The sequence below is a fragment of the Vidua macroura genome, chromosome 15 (assembly GCF_024509145.1).
Source record: "Vidua macroura isolate BioBank_ID:100142 chromosome 15, ASM2450914v1, whole genome shotgun sequence".
NCBI lineage: Eukaryota > Metazoa > Chordata > Aves > Passeriformes > Viduidae > Vidua > Vidua macroura.
The window spans coordinates 14,341,695-14,350,736 of NC_071585.1; positions in this window are offsets into that span (position 1 = coordinate 14,341,695).

Here is a 9,042-nt window from a genome sequence, read left to right on the forward strand (position 1 = left end):
CCTTGCACTCACTCTGCAGCAGCAGAGGCTCCATCATTACCAAGCAGCTTTATGGCCATCCAAACTCTCTGAGATCTCTGTTCCTTGAACTTGCACATCTTTCAAGAAGAAAAACAGGGATGAAAACTAACTTGAAAGCTGGGCTTTACTGCCTTGAGCCAAGATTCACATGATACCTTTTAACAGCCTTTCCTTCCCCGGATTTCAATTAACTGCTCTGCACTGGAGATTGCAGACTGTCAGCTCATGCAAAGAGTAAATCCTTTCCTAGAGCTTTTTAAACTATTTTCTCAAGCTCCTGACTGCAGAGGGCTTTGAACAAACTGCTTCCAAGGAGGGAAAGGAAAATGAAGTGAATGGTTTGTTGCAGTCAGCAGCATTTCTCCCAAGGTGCTCGCGCTGCTGCTCTGCTCCGGGGAAGAGGAGCTGTCACATCTCAGTGGACCTTTTCCAGGCAGAGTCATCAGTTTTGACTTCATATTTCCTTGGGGTTAGATGGAAATTTCTCAAGAATAAAAGTAGGAGGCAGAAAGGCACTTACCTATCTACCTATCATACACAATCTGCGAGAGGTGAGACGAGAAGGGACTACAGAATGCTTCCAATTTGCTTCAGAGCAAAAAGAAAGAGCAAAAGAGAACTGAAATGCTTTAGTAAAACCTGACACTCCTCGTTTTTCAGGTCAGGACCAGGATGGAGGTGATATTTGAAAAGGATGCCTGCTTTTCCATGAATTTGTTTGAAAACTAGGTGTTACACTGCCATAACTGATGCTGTATACAGGTTGGTGAGAAATACAGGATTTAAAGAGAATCCTCCACTCTGGGGACACAAAGTGAGAAAATTAGGAACCTTTTAAAAATCTGAAAATTTGATAGACTGTTAAAAGTGATAATAAGTCAACTGAACTACGTTAGCAATTTGCAGGAGGGACCTGAAAGATAGTAGGTGGATATGGGGAACAGGTTTTTTGTTTTGGGTTTGGTTGGTTGGGTTTTTGAAATTCTAAATTTGTATCAGTTTCTTTATATATATAGAGAGAGTACATGACCTTCCAGACCTGACATTCCAGATTAATTTTTAATTCTCTCATAAAGGGGGAAATTGGAATAAAGAAATAATGGCTGAGAAAGCAAAACAAAGCAGTCCCAGAATCACTGTTCCCTCTGCCAAAAAATTAAAAAATCCAAACCTAAACAGCAACAACAAAACCAACACTATATAGAATAAACTTTTAAACCCAAACCAAAAAAGCCAGGTTCACCATGGATGCAGCCCAGCATTATTCCCTGCATTCAGGCTTGCAGAGACACAGCCCTGAAGACTGTTCAAAGAAAAATTCCAGTGTTAAAATCTGGTCATTTTTCCATTTCCATCATTGATTGCTTCCAGATAAGGAAATGTACTACAAAGTCACTTGGGAAGTAGCTTTTAACATGCCTCCAAGACTTCCAGGGGTTTAACTGATGTTTAACTGGTCATTTCCTCACTCAAAGGTGCTGCTTCAGACCACTGGACTGCTCCCATTGCATATCAACATTCATTATTCATTTTCTTGTTAAAGGAGGCTCCAGAAATTCCTCAGAAAAATAGGAAAAAGACTAAGAAAGAGGAACCCATTGTCCCATCAGCACAAGGAGCAGGGACAAATATAAGTAGGAGTATATTTACACCTGAATATGTATATATGTCCCCTCCTGAAAAAATGACAAACTGCAGTAAACTGCATCTCTCGCTGTTTTACTGTATTTTGTCCCCTTCTCAGGACATTTCCCATCTCCCATCTCCCTCCCTCCTCCATCATCTTGGCTCTAACCTGGCACAAACCCTTTGCTGCATTTTATATAACTTCATTGGTCTGGCTTTCCAACTGCTTAACAGCCCTTATCAGCAAATAAAAGCCTCCAGCAGCAGATGAGCAAAGTGATTGAGAAAGCTATAAAAACTGAAAAGAGAGAGCTGTCTGTAGTTAAAACAAGCCTCAGCTCCTGCTCCCCAGCCAACTCCCCCACTAAGCAGGGAGGAATAGCAGGTTTATTACCCTCCCTTTGATTGTATGTCATCATTACAGCATTGTTTTCCCACATACCAATTCCTTCCTAGCTCCCACTTGCAATAAAAACCAGAGATTTGGGTTCTTTTAAAAGATTAATGGACACAGCTGCCCTCATATTCTAAACTTGTGGAGTGGCTGGATATCACTCTTGAAATTCCAAATTCTGGCAGTTTTCTGCCAAGGCTGGAAGTCAACGATGTCGTGAATTACAGAAGAGTTGTGTGGAGGGAAGGAGGTGGCACTGTGGAGAAATGAGACCTGTTGAGGGACAACTCCTCATAAAGAAACTCCAGAATTAACAACCCTTTTTGATGAAAACAACAAACAGCAAAAGTAAAAATGGTTTACATAGAGGTTTACAAGAGGAAAAAAAAAAAACAATTTTGCACAGAATGACTTGAGACTTGTCTGTGTTCTGCTTTGAGGGTGAGTAGGAAGTGATGCTCAAAACCAAGCGTGAAATCACTGCTCTAAACACAAGAGTTGATTCACGTGGGAGAAAAGCACATCTTGGGGTCTGCTTTGGAGGTGCTGGGTGGCTGGGATGTGCAGGATGAGGGTGGGAGCCACGTGCCCAGGGCAGGTTACACGGGTCAGCACAGGAGGTGCAGGAATGGAGCAGAAGAGCAAAAGAGAGGAGGGTCTTTTGGCTGGAAAAAACCTGAAACTGGGTTACTTTCTTTTGCAGGTGGGAGACAGTTTGTGAGCAAGGGTTGATTTCTGTCCGTCTCTCCCAACCCCAGGAGGATTGGTGATTGCCCTTGGATGGACCCCTCATCCCTACAAAATGTCCATGCAGAGGCTTGCTGTGGATCTGTAAGGTCCCCAGAGCCATCCCATAGTGCCCCCTCAGCTGTCAGGCCAGGCACAGGCTGACAATTCACAAGGAAATACAAGGGGCTAGGCAAAGCCAGGCTGCTGCCAGGGGTTAGGAAGGACAGGTGGATGACACAAAGGGCTGGTAGGGCACCCTCATGTCCCCAGAGCTGGGGCTCAGTTCCAGTCCTGCTCATATGCCTGGCCAATTCCCAGGACAGGACAGGACCAGCTGGGACTCCTTGCTGAGGAGGGAAAACCGAAAGTAAATCCAATGTGACCTTCCCTACAAGCCTGTGTGGGCTGTCAGGACCCAAAAGAAGAAACCCAGACCTGTGGAGCAGCAGTGAGTCTCTTGCCAAGCCAGAGATGCTGTGTTTTACACTCTAGCTCTGATGTCTGCATTTAGTATTCATTGCCACGTCACTGATCCTCATGAATTCCTCCCGTGTGCATGTGCCTCTCTCATCCATTTCTATCAGCATCTCACTGTAATTTATTATTAGTTAAGAATTAATAGACACTTGGAAGTATTATGTTACATTTTTGTCTCCTGGTGCTCTGAAGCATTTCACGCAGCAGATCAAGCATTAAATCTGTCATGTAAACACATTATTTTGTCATGTGATGCATTATGATAGCCCAATACCAGGAAAATGAAAAGCACTTAACGGTTCGTGTTTGATGTGTACTGTCAACAAAACTCAGGAAGAATTTATAGGGTGTTGTGGTTTAATGAGTACCTGTTTAATAGGGTTTGAGTATCATTCAAAAATGTGGCTTTACAGGAGACATGTGATACATTGAATTTCAATGTGAATTATAAAGCCCAGTCTAGATCTCCAGGCTTCTACACTGCAAAGATAATAAAATCCAGGGAGCTGTTTGTTAGCAATAAATCATGACCTGTTCTCGTTTTCTCTTGGAATATTCCTCTCTCCTTCATCAGGTTTTATGAAGCTGCAGGGTTCATGTATGGAGGTGCCACCCAGTATCTTTGGTTAGGGCAGAATAACTCAGCTATAGACAGGGGATGAATGAAGTAAAGAGAAAGGAAGAGCTGATAAATAGGAACTCCACCAAACACCCAGCCACTGGCAAACCTGGCAAAGTTTAAAGAAGAGTTTGTTAATGACTTGGGAGAGCTTCAGTGAGTGTGTTTCCAGGTGGAATCTTCACCCAGCAGACTCCTAACTAAAGCCCCTCACACCTGACCAGATGTATCACAACAGCAGCACAAAAAAATGCCAAAAAACTCAACAAAGATGGAATTTCTTCTCCCTTTCTTCCCCAGGATGCTGCTAGAAGTGACGTGCTAGGGTTTTAGCTTGTATATTATTCATATATTTTTAATCATGTAATTCTTTAATGTATAGCTCTGCACTCCATATACACTGTTAGCTGCTGCTTTCCCATTTTGGTCAGACACAACAATTCCTCTCCAGGCCTGGCAGTCAAGGACACCTCACTAACTCAGGCCCTGAAAAATGAAAACAAAAGTGAGTTGAGGGGAGCAAACTTGGGGTAAATGACTTCATTACCTAAAACTAATTGGAATATTAACCCCCAATATGCAAATGGACCAAACTTATAAAAGTGTGAAAACCTGTGACCCATTGTCCATTTTTGGGTGTAGCCCCTGGGGGGCTTCATCTGCCCTCAATGTACCTGAAGGACCTTCAATAAATATACCTGCTTTTTACTCCCTTAAATTTTCTGGACTCTGTTTTTAGGTAGCCCAAAAAGGCATCAGGAGCACCTCCCACAAACCAAGACAAGATACAGTGTGATATGACAAAAAACAGAGAAGATAAAGATAAATGCCAATCCCTTCGTTAGCCCACAAAAGAACCAGCCAAGCAGTGCTGACAGAGGGAGCCCAAGGTGGATCCACCAAGAGGATCCAAGGTACAGCTCTCCTGTACCTCATGGTACACAGTTCACAGGGTGAGAGTCCTAAACCCATCTCTTCAGACAGCTTTGGTTAGAATTCATCAAGACCTGATGCAATTAAATGCTCCAGGTTATTAATACTAACAAGATTTACTGCTCCCCATTTACAAATGATTTGCATTTTTATGCATTCTTTTAGCATGGATCATCACGACTTTTCTTTGGTATTCATGAGGTTGCAATTTGTGTATTTCCATAATTACCTCATCATATTCCCCATTAGATAATGGACCAAGGGCATAAAACACCAAGCAGAATTCAAAAGCAGCGTTGACTCTCTGCTCCACTGAGAGATTGAATGTCCCTTGTCCTTGAAGCGGAGCTCACAGGAAAGCCCTGGGAAAGGGCTCTGCCCCAGCATTGGCTGAGACTTGCAGGTAGAAATAAAATTTACAATAATTAAAAAAAAAAAAAATCAGTGCTTGATCATTACAGCCTCCAGGAGTTTGCCTCCCCACCCTGAGTACATTGACACATTCTCTGCACAGCCCCTCTGGACTAAAGAGGATTGTACCACGGGCATGACAAGCTAAGGAATCACAACCATTTCCATTCCACAGCTCTTAAAGTAGGACACAAGTGAGAGCTGAAGAACCAGAGCCAGCTTGGACAAACAGTCCCCCATGCCAGCACACTGTCAGCACACCCCCTAAGGGACAGTTTGCACCCCAAACCACACAAGTAATTCATCAGTGCACTGGAAGGAGGGGGAGGAAGAGAGGGAGATGAATTTCATGTACATGGAAACCTTTTTGTGCACTTAGGGATGGAGATGAACAGATTTAAAATTAACTGGCTTAGTTCACTGCTGGGCAAGTGATCTAAAATGGCCAATAAATAATTCATCCCAGCACTATCCATCACTGTGCAGCCCAGCCAGTGGCACAGCCCACACTGGGGGCTGGCTTGGAGAAAAGAGACAACTTAATTCAGCACAAAGTAAAGAACCCAAAATCCCATAAATGATTCATCCCTGGATTAAAAGCTAGAGATTTCTCCATAAATTTCTCTGCCCTGCATTAAATATGCAGATGATTGCGTGATGTTTATTAACTACTGGATGGCTTAGTTAAGGATGACACCAGCTCTGGTGTTTGAGAACACCTTTGAAGCCATGAATCTTCATTAGATGTGCATTTAAGCATGAAAAAGGGTTACCTTCCAGCATTCAGTGTTCACTTACATCAGTAGAACTACAGAATACGTATATGAAATAAGAGAGTCAGGCCTTAGTATACTCTGTTTTAGAAAACATAATTATAGAAAGGATTTATTCCTACCATACACCTCTTCTCCTAGGTATTAAAAAATACCAACCCACCAAAAAAAACACCCAAAACACATCCCCACTTAATTTTCCTTTTTTTCTAGATACTTAGAAAAAGAAGCTGCATTTTGAAATAGTCAGAGGATATTCAGCTTCATTTCTTCTAAATTAAAAAAAAAAAAAAAATTAAAAAAAAAAAGATATTTTGGGAAGTGGTAGATTTCTCTTCCTCTTGGAGAAGGGTCAGTGCTTGAAAAACTAAAGAAAGGCAATGAACTTTTACCAGAGATAATTTCCTAAAACCTTCCTTCCCAATCCTTGCATTGGTATTTGCACACTTCAATTTGCCTCTCTCTCTTCCCTCATGATCCTTCCTGTCCCAGTTTCAAACTACTTGGAGCTCTTTAGCTGAGGTTAGAAAAGAAGTCCTGTGAGGAGAGACTGAGGGAGCTGGAGCTTTTATCCTGGAGAAAAGGAGACTCAGGAGGGACCTTCTTGCTCTCAGCAGCTCCCTGAAAGGAGGTTGTGGCCAGGTGGGGATCAGGCTCTGCTCCCAGGAAACCAGCAACAGGACAAGAAATGATATCAAGCTGCATCAGGGAAAGTTCAGGTTGGACATCAGGAAGAATTTCTTCCTGGAAGCACTGTGGGGCATTGGAAAGGCTGCCCAGGGAGGTGGAGGAGTCCTCATCCCCGGAGGTGTGCAAGGAACTGTCCCTCAGGGCTCTGGTCTGGGTGACAAGGTGGGGATCAGTCATGGGTTGGACTCATGATCTTGGAGGTCTTTTCCAACTCATTGATTCTGTGACTCTGCACTACAGGGTGAGGAGATGAGGCTTCTCTGGGGGAAGCCACTCCAATCTCAGTGTTCCTCTCAGTTCCTGAACACTCTCCAAAGTGATTCCTTGGAGGGCTCCTTGCCAAGACCCCCGCCCTGCTGGATGGCAGGAGGGAGTGGAGGCTGAGACGAGCTGTGGGTTTGTTTAGGGCTGACATTTCCTTTCCCAGGTCACTGCTTCCACAGTGTGATTGCAGGGGCTGCTGAGTCTTGGGGTTTGTGTTTTTAATTAGCAAGGGAAACCAAAACCTCACTGCTCCCAGCTGGGGTTAGATGGCAGCGGGAAGAGGAAACCAAGAATTGCATGGTCACCACAGCCTCAGGAGCACAAGAAAACCAGAGTGTTACTGAGACTGGCAGGAAACTGTGCTGCTAGAGGCCACATGAGCCAGAGCCCAAGCCAAGTGTGCTGAAAGCATTCCCTGGAGCCATGAGCTCAGCCCATGACCTCCTGGCTGGGACCTCCATCATCCCTGGAGGAGGCTGCATGGATTCTGCCTGGCATCAGCAAATCTGCATCACCTTTACAGCCTCTTCTCATCTCTCCAGATGTTTCTCTGCTCAGTCTTTGCAGCTCAATTTTGCCATCTGCTGTCATGTCTGTGGCAGCACGTCCCGCTTCCTCTTTCTACCAGGCTAAAATTTTCCACTTTTTCATGCATTCATCTCACACTGTGTGGTTATCTCTGTTCTTTCTCCAAGTCCCATGATGCTATTTATTCTTATTTCTAATTTCCTATGTACTCAGCCACATTCTTCCCTTCTGCTTGCTCTTTCTTAAGCCCCAATTACATTTCACCTTTGAAACCAAGAGATTTATTTATATTAACCTAAAAAAATGCCTGGAAAAGCACATTAAGGCTAAGAAACAAACCTGGAAACATAATGAAATGTGCTGCTGAGATGGAAAGGGACCATGAGAACAGTCAGCTCCAATAAAGTCTATTAAGAGAGGTCTCTTATTAATCTCAAAATGATATTTAATTCATTCCTCTGGTTTCTCTCTAAAGGATTTGTACTCCTAACTCAGCACTTGCCTTTTTTTTTCAGTATTTCCTCCTGTTTCCTCATTAGTCAATCCCAGATCCCAAAATATTCAAATCTCCTTTTTTAATTGCTTTTCTGTGCCTCCTCCATACTAATCTGGCAGTTCAGTCATTATCTCCTCACCTCAGACCTCCTTTACCCTCTTCAATCGGTCATTTTGATACAGACAATTGTCCACAAAGTACTGGAGACCAGTAAAAATTATTGCTTGAACCAAAAGCAAAATCCTTCATTAATTAACAGCCTTGCTCCACAGAGCTGAGCCAGACTCTCCAGATAGAACAACATTTAGGCTTGACACGGACTCTAAACAAATTAAAACCTGCTTTGCTCTGCCACAGGCTCCCTGTGCAAGTCCATAAATGCTGAGATAACTCCAGCAGCTCCAAGTGCTGGGGAGAGGCCTCAGACCTGTTTCATTTCAGCTCGTGGTGCTTGGCAGTTTGAGAGGTGGTGGGAGGCCAGGATGGAGGGAGTGGAGCTTTGGGGAAATGCAGGGTGGTTTTAAAGCAAATGGCTTTGCTCCTCTGCCCTGTGTGTTGCTTTAATCCGTTACCAGAGGGTTTTTTTGGCTACAGTGCTTTATCTTAAGTGTATTCTTTTTGTCTTCCAAGGTAAAAGTCTTAAAAATAAAGGCCAACATTTCCAGATGCCAATGACATCCCTCTTCCACAGCCTTTTCTTTCAAAAAACTTGCTGCTTTCATCCAGCTTTTCTCCACTAGACCCAGAGAATGCATTCTGGGGCTTCTGTTGCTTTTGCAAAGCAGCATTTCCTCCAGCTACATTTAAAAGGCTCACTTTAACCTTCCCCTGAACATACTGACAGCCCCAATCCTCACAAATAACTTCAATGAATTTTCATTTAAATTTAACCCTCCCCAAATCCTTGCCTCCAATTGCCATCCTAAACCCAAGGATCTGCCTCAATAATTGGGCTGAATAAAAAGATAAATAAGAATGCTCAGTGGCATAAGTTACACTTACAGCTTCCCTGCAGCTTCTCAGGGCTGCATTTCCACACAGCTGAGCAGATCAAACTCACTTTGTTGGCTCCCATCTCTTC